Genomic DNA, 12,480 nt, shown 5'->3' on the forward strand with positions numbered 1-12,480 from the left:
GAGCTACTAGAGCAGCGCTGCGCTGGGAAGGTGCCGTGGAAAGGTGCGAAAACACGGACAGAGGACACAGGTTCAACAAAGCATCCATCTCCTCTAGAGGCGAAAGATAAATTTTTGTTTACAAATTTGCAGATGTGCACTGCTACAAAACAATATGCCCTGACGTATTTCACAACATTTCTGTCGTTTCATACTGTTTCGTTATTTGCAGAGACACTTTGCTAATCTTCCTTGGCACACTCTTCTTCAAACGGAGTTCCTTAATATCGCATCTAGTTTAAAATCAGTATGGAAGCATCTTTGTCACACGAGAAAGGTAGCATGAGTAGAGGGCTGGCAGGGGTAGCGACAAAAAAGCAAAAAATGAAGACAGCCAGAGTTCCCAGGCGGTCGCCGATCCGAATACTAACGTTGTTGCTTATCTTCGTCGATCTGACGAGAACGGCTGATTTTTTTTTTTTTTTTAATTTATGTATTTAGTTAGTTTTTGGAATTTAGCACTGCTACAAAACAGTTGGCTCTGACGCATTTCAAGGACACATCTGTCGATTCGTAGTGTTTCGTTATTTCCAACGAGTTCCTAGCACTCTTCCTCCGCGCATTCTTGCTCAAACTGAGTTCACTACTGTAATTTCGTGTCTTTCGTTTAGTACAGTACTTTAAAATGCTCGTGGAAGCATCCATGTCACACCTGAAAGTTAGTACGAAAAAGAGGCCTGGCAGGTGTAGCGACGTAAAAGTTAAAAAATGAGATAGAGCCAACAGCACCCGGTGTTCCCAGGCGGTCACCCATCCAAGTACTAACCGGGCCCGATGTTGCTTAACTTCGGTGATCGGACGAGAACCGGTGTATTCAACATGGTATGGCCGTTGGCGTCCTTATTACGTAGCCGCACTGCAGAAGAAGCGTTCGCCCCTTCTCCCAACACACGCAATCGCCGTTTTCCGTGGCACATTTGACGCAAAGCACGTCCTTCCACCTCGAAGGCGACGCGCAGTGCCGCGCGCCGCCACGTGGGTGAGACGCACAACACAGCTGCTCGTTGCACCGCCTATCATTCGTTTGGTGCGTGCGGCCTCCGACACTCGCGGGCGACGCATCTTGTGGGGCTTGCGCGCGGCCGGGCGGCGGGGGGACCGCGCGGGGCGTGGCAGTGTCCTGCTGGACCGACGGAAGCTTTCTCACCTGCCTGACACGCGCCGCGCTTTTCAGATATTTGTGTAATTTGCGCGGTGCGTTCTCGCCTGTCCCCTCCCCTTCCGTCCCGACTTGTCCCGACTTTGCTCGACTGCCGCTCGCTGCCGCTCGGGTCGCGGTCCATATGACCGCACAAGCACGAGAAACATCTGCGAGACGGCCGCGGGCCTGACCGGCGTGTCCGAGACGCCGTGGGCGGCCGTTGGGAGCTACTAGAGCAGCGCTGCGCTGGGAAGGTGCCGTGGAAAGGTGCGAAAACACGGACAGAGGACACAGGTTCAACAAAGCATCCATCTCCTCTAGAGGCGAAAGATAAATTTTTGTTTACAAATTTGCAGATGTGCACTGCTACAAAACAATATGCCCTGACGTATTTCACAACATTTCTGTCGTTTCATACTGTTTCGTTATTTGCAGAGACACTTTGCTAATCTTCCTTGGCACACTCTTCTTCAAACGGAGTTCCTTAATATCGCATCTAGTTTAAAATCAGTATGGAAGCATCTTTGTCACACGAGAAAGGTAGCATGAGTAGAGGGCTGGCAGGGGTAGCGACAAAAAAGCAAAAAATGAAGACAGCCAGAGTTCCCAGGCGGTCGCCGATCCGAATACTAACGTTGTTGCTTATCTTCGTCGATCTGACGAGAACGGCTGATTTTTTTTTTTTTTTTAATTTATGTATTTAGTTAGTTTTTGGAATTTAGCACTGCTACAAAACAGTTGGCTCTGACGCATTTCAAGGACACATCTGTCGATTCGTAGTGTTTCGTTATTTCCAACGAGTTCCTAGCACTCTTCCTCCGCGCATTCTTGCTCAAACTGAGTTCACTACTGTAATTTCGTGTCTTTCGTTTAGTACAGTACTTTAAAATGCTCGTGGAAGCATCCATGTCACACCTGAAAGTTAGTACGAAAAAGAGGCCTGGCAGGTGTAGCGACGTAAAAGTTAAAAAATGAGATAGAGCCAACAGCACCCGGTGTTCCCAGGCGGTCACCCATCCAAGTACTAACCGGGCCCGATGTTGCTTAACTTCGGTGATCGGACGAGAACCGGTGTATTCAACATGGTATGGCCGTTGGCGTCCTTATTACGTAGCCGCACTGCAGAAGAAGCGTTCGCCCCTTCTCCCAACACACGCAATCGCCGTTTTCCGTGGCACGTTTGACGCAAAGCACGTCCTTCCACCTCGAAGGCGACGCGCAGTGCCGCGCGCCGCCACGTGGGTGAGACGCACAACACAGCTGCTCGTTGCACCGCCTATCATTCGTTTGGTGCGTGCGGCCTCCGACACTCGCGGGCGACGCATCTTGTGGGGCTTGCGCGCGGCCGGGCGGCGGGGGGACCGCGCGGGGCGTGGCAGTGTCCTGCTGGACCGACGGAAGCTTTCTCACCTGCCTGACACGCGCCGCGCTTTTCAGATATTTGTGTAATTTGCGCGGTGCGTTCTCGCCTGTCCCCTCCCCTTCCGTCCCGACTTGTCCCGACTTTGCTCGACTGCCGCTCGCTGCCGCTCGGGTCGCGGTCCATATGACCGCACAAGCACGAGAAACATCTGCGAGACGGCCGCGGGCCTGACCGGCGTGTCCGAGACGCCGTGGGCGGCCGTTGGGAGCTACTAGAGCAGCGCTGCGCTGGGAAGGTGCCGTGGAAAGGTGCGAAAACACGGACAGAGGACACAGGTTCAACAAAGCATCCATCTCCTCTAGAGGCGAAAGATAAATTTTTGTTTACAAATTTGCAGATGTGCACTGCTACAAAACAATATGCCCTGACGTATTTCACAACATTTCTGTCGTTTCATACTGTTTCGTTATTTGCAGAGACACTTTGCTAATCTTCCTTGGCACACTCTTCTTCAAACGGAGTTCCTTAATATCGCATCTAGTTTAAAATCAGTATGGAAGCATCTTTGTCACACGAGAAAGGTAGCATGAGTAGAGGGCTGGCAGGGGTAGCGACAAAAAAGCAAAAAATGAAGACAGCCAGAGTTCCCAGGCGGTCGCCGATCCGAATACTAACGTTGTTGCTTATCTTCGTCGATCTGACGAGAACGGCTGATTTTTTTTTTTTTTTTAATTTATGTATTTAGTTAGTTTTTGGAATTTAGCACTGCTACAAAACAGTTGGCTCTGACGCATTTCAAGGACACATCTGTCGATTCGTAGTGTTTCGTTATTTCCAACGAGTTCCTAGCACTCTTCCTCCGCGCATTCTTGCTCAAACTGAGTTCACTACTGTAATTTCGTGTCTTTCGTTTAGTACAGTACTTTAAAATGCTCGTGGAAGCATCCATGTCACACCTGAAAGTTAGTACGAAAAAGAGGCCTGGCAGGTGTAGCGACGTAAAAGTTAAAAAATGAGATAGAGCCAACAGCACCCGGTGTTCCCAGGCGGTCACCCATCCAAGTACTAACCGGGCCCGATGTTGCTTAACTTCGGTGATCGGACGAGAACCGGTGTATTCAACATGGTATGGCCGTTGGCGTCCTTATTACGTAGCCGCACTGCAGAAGAAGCGTTCGCCCCTTCTCCCAACACACGCAATCGCCGTTTTCCGTGGCACGTTTGACGCAAAGCACGTCCTTCCACCTCGAAGGCGACGCGCAGTGCCGCGCGCCGCCACGTGGGTGAGACGCACAACACAGCTGCTCGTTGCACCGCCTATCATTCGTTTGGTGCGTGCGGCCTCCGACACTCGCGGGCGACGCATCTTGTGGGGCTTGCGCGCGGCCGGGCGGCGGGGGGACCGCGCGGGGCGTGGCAGTGTCCTGCTGGACCGACGGAAGCTTTCTCACCTGCCTGACACGCGCCGCGCTTTTCAGATATTTGTGTAATTTGCGCGGTGCGTTCTCGCCTGTCCCCTCCCCTTCCGTCCCGACTTGTCCCGACTTTGCTCGACTGCCGCTCGCTGCCGCTCGGGTCGCGGTCCATATGACCGCACAAGCACGAGAAACATCTGCGAGACGGCCGCGGGCCTGACCGGCGTGTCCGAGACGCCGTGGGCGGCCGTTGGGAGCTACTAGAGCAGCGCTGCGCTGGGAAGGTGCCGTGGAAAGGTGCGAAAACACGGACAGAGGACACAGGTTCAACAAAGCATCCATCTCCTCTAGAGGCGAAAGATAAATTTTTGTTTACAAATTTGCAGATGTGCACTGCTACAAAACAATATGCCCTGACGTATTTCACAACATTTCTGTCGTTTCATACTGTTTCGTTATTTGCAGAGACACTTTGCTAATCTTCCTTGGCACACTCTTCTTCAAACGGAGTTCCTTAATATCGCATCTAGTTTAAAATCAGTATGGAAGCATCTTTGTCACACGAGAAAGGTAGCATGAGTAGAGGGCTGGCAGGGGTAGCGACAAAAAAGCAAAAAATGAAGACAGCCAGAGTTCCCAGGCGGTCGCCGATCCGAATACTAACGTTGTTGCTTATCTTCGTCGATCTGACGAGAACGGCTGATTTTTTTTTTTTTTTTAATTTATGTATTTAGTTAGTTTTTGGAATTTAGCACTGCTACAAAACAGTTGGCTCTGACGCATTTCAAGGACACATCTGTCGATTCGTAGTGTTTCGTTATTTCCAACGAGTTCCTAGCACTCTTCCTCCGCGCATTCTTGCTCAAACTGAGTTCACTACTGTAATTTCGTGTCTTTCGTTTAGTACAGTACTTTAAAATGCTCGTGGAAGCATCCATGTCACACCTGAAAGTTAGTACGAAAAAGAGGCCTGGCAGGTGTAGCGACGTAAAAGTTAAAAAATGAGATAGAGCCAACAGCACCCGGTGTTCCCAGGCGGTCACCCATCCAAGTACTAACCGGGCCCGATGTTGCTTAACTTCGGTGATCGGACGAGAACCGGTGTATTCAACATGGTATGGCCGTTGGCGTCCTTATTACGTAGCCGCACTGCAGAAGAAGCGTTCGCCCCTTCTCCCAACACACGCAATCGCCGTTTTCCGTGGCACGTTTGACGCAAAGCACGTCCTTCCACCTCGAAGGCGACGCGCAGTGCCGCGCGCCGCCACGTGGGTGAGACGCACAACACAGCTGCTCGTTGCACCGCCTATCATTCGTTTGGTGCGTGCGGCCTCCGACACTCGCGGGCGACGCATCTTGTGGGGCTTGCGCGCGGCCGGGCGGCGGGGGGACCGCGCGGGGCGTGGCAGTGTCCTGCTGGACCGACGGAAGCTTTCTCACCTGCCTGACACGCGCCGCGCTTTTCAGATATTTGTGTAATTTGCGCGGTGCGTTCTCGCCTGTCCCCTCCCCTTCCGTCCCGACTTGTCCCGACTTTGCTCGACTGCCGCTCGCTGCCGCTCGGGTCGCGGTCCATATGACCGCACAAGCACGAGAAACATCTGCGAGACGGCCGCGGGCCTGACCGGCGTGTCCGAGACGCCGTGGGCGGCCGTTGGGAGCTACTAGAGCAGCGCTGCGCTGGGAAGGTGCCGTGGAAAGGTGCGAAAACACGGACAGAGGACACAGGTTCAACAAAGCATCCATCTCCTCTAGAGGCGAAAGATAAATTTTTGTTTACAAATTTGCAGATGTGCACTGCTACAAAACAATATGCCCTGACGTATTTCACAACATTTCTGTCGTTTCATACTGTTTCGTTATTTGCAGAGACACTTTGCTAATCTTCCTTGGCACACTCTTCTTCAAACGGAGTTCCTTAATATCGCATCTAGTTTAAAATCAGTATGGAAGCATCTTTGTCACACGAGAAAGGTAGCATGAGTAGAGGGCTGGCAGGGGTAGCGACAAAAAAGCAAAAAATGAAGACAGCCAGAGTTCCCAGGCGGTCGCCGATCCGAATACTAACGTTGTTGCTTATCTTCGTCGATCTGACGAGAACGGCTGATTTTTTTTTTTTTTTTAATTTATGTATTTAGTTAGTTTTTGGAATTTAGCACTGCTACAAAACAGTTGGCTCTGACGCATTTCAAGGACACATCTGTCGATTCGTAGTGTTTCGTTATTTCCAACGAGTTCCTAGCACTCTTCCTCCGCGCATTCTTGCTCAAACTGAGTTCACTACTGTAATTTCGTGTCTTTCGTTTAGTACAGTACTTTAAAATGCTCGTGGAAGCATCCATGTCACACCTGAAAGTTAGTACGAAAAAGAGGCCTGGCAGGTGTAGCGACGTAAAAGTTAAAAAATGAGATAGAGCCAACAGCACCCGGTGTTCCCAGGCGGTCACCCATCCAAGTACTAACCGGGCCCGATGTTGCTTAACTTCGGTGATCGGACGAGAACCGGTGTATTCAACATGGTATGGCCGTTGGCGTCCTTATTACGTAGCCGCACTGCAGAAGAAGCGTTCGCCCCTTCTCCCAACACACGCAATCGCCGTTTTCCGTGGCACGTTTGACGCAAAGCACGTCCTTCCACCTCGAAGGCGACGCGCAGTGCCGCGCGCCGCCACGTGGGTGAGACGCACAACACAGCTGCTCGTTGCACCGCCTATCATTCGTTTGGTGCGTGCGGCCTCCGACACTCGCGGGCGACGCATCTTGTGGGGCTTGCGCGCGGCCGGGCGGCGGGGGGACCGCGCGGGGCGTGGCAGTGTCCTGCTGGACCGACGGAAGCTTTCTCACCTGCCTGACACGCGCCGCGCTTTTCAGATATTTGTGTAATTTGCGCGGTGCGTTCTCGCCTGTCCCCTCCCCTTCCGTCCCGACTTGTCCCGACTTTGCTCGACTGCCGCTCGCTGCCGCTCGGGTCGCGGTCCATATGACCGCACAAGCACGAGAAACATCTGCGAGACGGCCGCGGGCCTGACCGGCGTGTCCGAGACGCCGTGGGCGGCCGTTGGGAGCTACTAGAGCAGCGCTGCGCTGGGAAGGTGCCGTGGAAAGGTGCGAAAACACGGACAGAGGACACAGGTTCAACAAAGCATCCATCTCCTCTAGAGGCGAAAGATAAATTTTTGTTTACAAATTTGCAGATGTGCACTGCTACAAAACAATATGCCCTGACGTATTTCACAACATTTCTGTCGTTTCATACTGTTTCGTTATTTGCAGAGACACTTTGCTAATCTTCCTTGGCACACTCTTCTTCAAACGGAGTTCCTTAATATCGCATCTAGTTTAAAATCAGTATGGAAGCATCTTTGTCACACGAGAAAGGTAGCATGAGTAGAGGGCTGGCAGGGGTAGCGACAAAAAAGCAAAAAATGAAGACAGCCAGAGTTCCCAGGCGGTCGCCGATCCGAATACTAACGTTGTTGCTTATCTTCGTCGATCTGACGAGAACGGCTGATTTTTTTTTTTTTTTTAATTTATGTATTTAGTTAGTTTTTGGAATTTAGCACTGCTACAAAACAGTTGGCTCTGACGCATTTCAAGGACACATCTGTCGATTCGTAGTGTTTCGTTATTTCCAACGAGTTCCTAGCACTCTTCCTCCGCGCATTCTTGCTCAAACTGAGTTCACTACTGTAATTTCGTGTCTTTCGTTTAGTACAGTACTTTAAAATGCTCGTGGAAGCATCCATGTCACACCTGAAAGTTAGTACGAAAAAGAGGCCTGGCAGGTGTAGCGACGTAAAAGTTAAAAAATGAGATAGAGCCAACAGCACCCGGTGTTCCCAGGCGGTCACCCATCCAAGTACTAACCGGGCCCGATGTTGCTTAACTTCGGTGATCGGACGAGAACCGGTGTATTCAACATGGTATGGCCGTTGGCGTCCTTATTACGTAGCCGCACTGCAGAAGAAGCGTTCGCCCCTTCTCCCAACACACGCAATCGCCGTTTTCCGTGGCACGTTTGACGCAAAGCACGTCCTTCCACCTCGAAGGCGACGCGCAGTGCCGCGCGCCGCCACGTGGGTGAGACGCACAACACAGCTGCTCGTTGCACCGCCTATCATTCGTTTGGTGCGTGCGGCCTCCGACACTCGCGGGCGACGCATCTTGTGGGGCTTGCGCGCGGCCGGGCGGCGGGGGGACCGCGCGGGGCGTGGCAGTGTCCTGCTGGACCGACGGAAGCTTTCTCACCTGCCTGACACGCGCCGCGCTTTTCAGATATTTGTGTAATTTGCGCGGTGCGTTCTCGCCTGTCCCCTCCCCTTCCGTCCCGACTTGTCCCGACTTTGCTCGACTGCCGCTCGCTGCCGCTCGGGTCGCGGTCCATATGACCGCACAAGCACGAGAAACATCTGCGAGACGGCCGCGGGCCTGACCGGCGTGTCCGAGACGCCGTGGGCGGCCGTTGGGAGCTACTAGAGCAGCGCTGCGCTGGGAAGGTGCCGTGGAAAGGTGCGAAAACACGGACAGAGGACACAGGTTCAACAAAGCATCCATCTCCTCTAGAGGCGAAAGATAAATTTTTGTTTACAAATTTGCAGATGTGCACTGCTACAAAACAATATGCCCTGACGTATTTCACAACATTTCTGTCGTTTCATACTGTTTCGTTATTTGCAGAGACACTTTGCTAATCTTCCTTGGCACACTCTTCTTCAAACGGAGTTCCTTAATATCGCATCTAGTTTAAAATCAGTATGGAAGCATCTTTGTCACACGAGAAAGGTAGCATGAGTAGAGGGCTGGCAGGGGTAGCGACAAAAAAGCAAAAAATGAAGACAGCCAGAGTTCCCAGGCGGTCGCCGATCCGAATACTAACGTTGTTGCTTATCTTCGTCGATCTGACGAGAACGGCTGATTTTTTTTTTTTTTTTAATTTATGTATTTAGTTAGTTTTTGGAATTTAGCACTGCTACAAAACAGTTGGCTCTGACGCATTTCAAGGACACATCTGTCGATTCGTAGTGTTTCGTTATTTCCAACGAGTTCCTAGCACTCTTCCTCCGCGCATTCTTGCTCAAACTGAGTTCACTACTGTAATTTCGTGTCTTTCGTTTAGTACAGTACTTTAAAATGCTCGTGGAAGCATCCATGTCACACCTGAAAGTTAGTACGAAAAAGAGGCCTGGCAGGTGTAGCGACGTAAAAGTTAAAAAATGAGATAGAGCCAACAGCACCCGGTGTTCCCAGGCGGTCACCCATCCAAGTACTAACCGGGCCCGATGTTGCTTAACTTCGGTGATCGGACGAGAACCGGTGTATTCAACATGGTATGGCCGTTGGCGTCCTTATTACGTAGCCGCACTGCAGAAGAAGCGTTCGCCCCTTCTCCCAACACACGCAATCGCCGTTTTCCGTGGCACGTTTGACGCAAAGCACGTCCTTCCACCTCGAAGGCGACGCGCAGTGCCGCGCGCCGCCACGTGGGTGAGACGCACAACACAGCTGCTCGTTGCACCGCCTATCATTCGTTTGGTGCGTGCGGCCTCCGACACTCGCGGGCGACGCATCTTGTGGGGCTTGCGCGCGGCCGGGCGGCGGGGGGACCGCGCGGGGCGTGGCAGTGTCCTGCTGGACCGACGGAAGCTTTCTCACCTGCCTGACACGCGCCGCGCTTTTCAGATATTTGTGTAATTTGCGCGGTGCGTTCTCGCCTGTCCCCTCCCCTTCCGTCCCGACTTGTCCCGACTTTGCTCGACTGCCGCTCGCTGCCGCTCGGGTCGCGGTCCATATGACCGCACAAGCACGAGAAACATCTGCGAGACGGCCGCGGGCCTGACCGGCGTGTCCGAGACGCCGTGGGCGGCCGTTGGGAGCTACTAGAGCAGCGCTGCGCTGGGAAGGTGCCGTGGAAAGGTGCGAAAACACGGACAGAGGACACAGGTTCAACAAAGCATCCATCTCCTCTAGAGGCGAAAGATAAATTTTTGTTTACAAATTTGCAGATGTGCACTGCTACAAAACAATATGCCCTGACGTATTTCACAACATTTCTGTCGTTTCATACTGTTTCGTTATTTGCAGAGACACTTTGCTAATCTTCCTTGGCACACTCTTCTTCAAACGGAGTTCCTTAATATCGCATCTAGTTTAAAATCAGTATGGAAGCATCTTTGTCACACGAGAAAGGTAGCATGAGTAGAGGGCTGGCAGGGGTAGCGACAAAAAAGCAAAAAATGAAGACAGCCAGAGTTCCCAGGCGGTCGCCGATCCGAATACTAACGTTGTTGCTTATCTTCGTCGATCTGACGAGAACGGCTGATTTTTTTTTTTTTTTTAATTTATGTATTTAGTTAGTTTTTGGAATTTAGCACTGCTACAAAACAGTTGGCTCTGACGCATTTCAAGGACACATCTGTCGATTCGTAGTGTTTCGTTATTTCCAACGAGTTCCTAGCACTCTTCCTCCGCGCATTCTTGCTCAAACTGAGTTCACTACTGTAATTTCGTGTCTTTCGTTTAGTACAGTACTTTAAAATGCTCGTGGAAGCATCCATGTCACACCTGAAAGTTAGTACGAAAAAGAGGCCTGGCAGGTGTAGCGACGTAAAAGTTAAAAAATGAGATAGAGCCAACAGCACCTTTTTTTTTTTTTGTGTAACGTATATAAACTTTTATTTACAATTTTTAACAATTACAACTCTTTACATTAAATGGTGTACTTGATTATTGAACGGTGGTATTCAATGTCTGGGTTTCTGTTCTGATTGTTCTTTTGGTCGAGTTACAACACGTTTATTCACTGAGTGTCCTTCAGATATATTTTCCTGTCTCTTTTTTTTTATGTCTTTTGATTACACAACTTGCGTTACTCCCATTTTTTTTTTTTTTTTAAATACATGCAAAGGGGAAAAAAATACCAAATAGAAATTTGCCTCTATGCTATTTGAAAAGCACCCATTTCGGCATGTTTGCTATATGTTTCCCAAAGGCTTAAAAAAAAGGGGAATATAGACCAGAAACATGTATGTGATTAATTTTTGAATGCCAGGGATTATTAGTCGCTGAGAGGCATGTTACGTTTGGCACATGATGGGCCGAAATTTACAACACAACAAAAGCAAACACAAAAACAAACACAAAAAGCAAACACAAAAACAAACACAAAGACATACACAAAAGACAAACACAACACAAAAACAAGCACATAAACAAACAAACAAAAGAAGCAAAAAATCAAGTCAATAAGCAAAAAAAAAGAAAACTAAAAACATAAGAGAAAGGAAAAAAAACGTACCTTGCGTTGTGAGAGCGAGAGAGATGGAGAGAGAGAGAGAGAGAGAGAGAGAGAGAGAGAGAGAGAGAGTGAGTGAGTAAAGAGGACACATTAATTACATGCAATACACTGTTTGACATTTGTTTTCTTGGAGCACTTTGTATCATTTTCACTAAATTTATATGTGATCATTTCCTTTGCCTGCTTTTATTTGGCTATTGGGCACTGTATCACTAAATTTGGCACACGTCACCTTCACCTTTGCACTTCTACACAAATAAACTTTCACTTTGTGCACGTTTGTAAAACGCTTTCCGCGGTGCACCACTCTTGCCGTCGGGGCTTTGGAGGGATGGGTGGGCGACGTCCTCAGCGACTGGGGTGTGGGTGTTGTGGGAGGGCGTCGGTCACGTCGTGTTGAAGGCGTCTCGGAAGGCGGCGTCCAGCGGGACCCGCAGGAAGTTCTGGAAGGTCTCTCCGTACTTGGGGCGTTGTTTGGCCCTCCTGTGTTCCTCCCACAGGTCCGTGAGGAACTGCGCCTTGTCCGTCTGCCGTTTGGTGACGATGGCGTGTGCCGTCATTGCGATGATCCACATTGTGGCCAGGCGTTTCGCGTTGGGGAAAGGCTTCGCGTCCGGTACAGTGACAGCTGAGACATGTATCGCCCTCTCGTCGGTTCTGTTGACGTGGGCGATCATTCTTCTCGCTGTCGCCCATATTTCCCCGCTCTCTCTGCAGCCAAAACGATGCTCTATGGTGTCGGTCTGGTTGCAGAGTTCGCAGTTTGGGGATTCTCGCATTTTTATGCGCGCCAGTTTTTCATTCGTGGGCACTGTTTGGTGGATGACTTTATACCACGTGTCCCTGGCGTGCTCAGGAAGTGTCCGTTCCGAGACGTTCTTCCAGATCTGTGGCCAGTCGTGATCTGGAAGTCTCGTCTCTATTTTGGACTTTCTTGCCTTCCCCCTCAGAGCGCTGTAAATCTTCCGCGCCGTTCTTTGTTGTGGGTTGGCAACGACCGCGGTGCACCCGGTGTTCCCAGGCGGTCACCCATCCAAGTACTAACCGGGCCCGATGTTGCTTAACTTCGGTGATCGGACGAGAACCGGTGTATTCAACATGGTATGGCCGTTGGCGTCCTTATTACGTAGCCGCACTGCAGAAGAAGCGTTCGCCCCTTCTCCCAACACACGCAATCGCCGTTTTCCGTGGCACATTTGACGCAAAGCACGTCCTTCCACCTCGAAGG

The 12,480-nt window shown here is 50.7% G+C and overlaps 8 non-coding genes across 8 annotated transcripts; all 8 read right to left on the reverse strand.

Annotated features, from left to right (window-relative positions):
* Nucleotides 1–756: 756 nt before the first annotated feature.
* Nucleotides 757–875, reverse strand: LOC126219059 (5S ribosomal RNA). Its single transcript, XR_007542563.1, has one exon. It is a non-coding gene; the product is annotated as a 5S ribosomal RNA (ribosomal RNA).
* Nucleotides 876–2,160: 1,285 nt separating this feature from the next.
* Nucleotides 2,161–2,279, reverse strand: LOC126219063 (5S ribosomal RNA). Its single transcript, XR_007542567.1, has one exon. It is a non-coding gene; the product is annotated as a 5S ribosomal RNA (ribosomal RNA).
* A 1,285-nt stretch (nucleotides 2,280–3,564) lies between these two features.
* Nucleotides 3,565–3,683, reverse strand: LOC126219064 (5S ribosomal RNA). Its single transcript, XR_007542568.1, has one exon. It is a non-coding gene; the product is annotated as a 5S ribosomal RNA (ribosomal RNA).
* Nucleotides 3,684–4,968: 1,285 nt separating this feature from the next.
* LOC126219065 (5S ribosomal RNA) lies at nucleotides 4,969–5,087 on the reverse strand. Its single transcript, XR_007542569.1, has one exon. It is a non-coding gene; the product is annotated as a 5S ribosomal RNA (ribosomal RNA).
* A 1,285-nt stretch (nucleotides 5,088–6,372) lies between these two features.
* Nucleotides 6,373–6,491, reverse strand: LOC126219066 (5S ribosomal RNA). The gene has a single exon (XR_007542570.1). It is a non-coding gene; the product is annotated as a 5S ribosomal RNA (ribosomal RNA).
* A 1,285-nt stretch (nucleotides 6,492–7,776) lies between these two features.
* LOC126219060 (5S ribosomal RNA) lies at nucleotides 7,777–7,895 on the reverse strand. Its single transcript, XR_007542564.1, has one exon. It is a non-coding gene; the product is annotated as a 5S ribosomal RNA (ribosomal RNA).
* A 1,285-nt stretch (nucleotides 7,896–9,180) lies between these two features.
* On the reverse strand, nucleotides 9,181–9,299 carry LOC126219061 (5S ribosomal RNA). The gene has a single exon (XR_007542565.1). It is a non-coding gene; the product is annotated as a 5S ribosomal RNA (ribosomal RNA).
* Nucleotides 9,300–12,246: 2,947 nt separating this feature from the next.
* LOC126219062 (5S ribosomal RNA) lies at nucleotides 12,247–12,367 on the reverse strand. Its single transcript, XR_007542566.1, has one exon. It is a non-coding gene; the product is annotated as a 5S ribosomal RNA (ribosomal RNA).
* Nucleotides 12,368–12,480: the final 113 nt, after the last annotated feature.

Source organism: Schistocerca nitens, unplaced genomic scaffold (assembly GCF_023898315.1).
Source record: "Schistocerca nitens isolate TAMUIC-IGC-003100 unplaced genomic scaffold, iqSchNite1.1 HiC_scaffold_136, whole genome shotgun sequence".
Classification (NCBI taxonomy): domain Eukaryota; kingdom Metazoa; phylum Arthropoda; class Insecta; order Orthoptera; family Acrididae; genus Schistocerca; species Schistocerca nitens.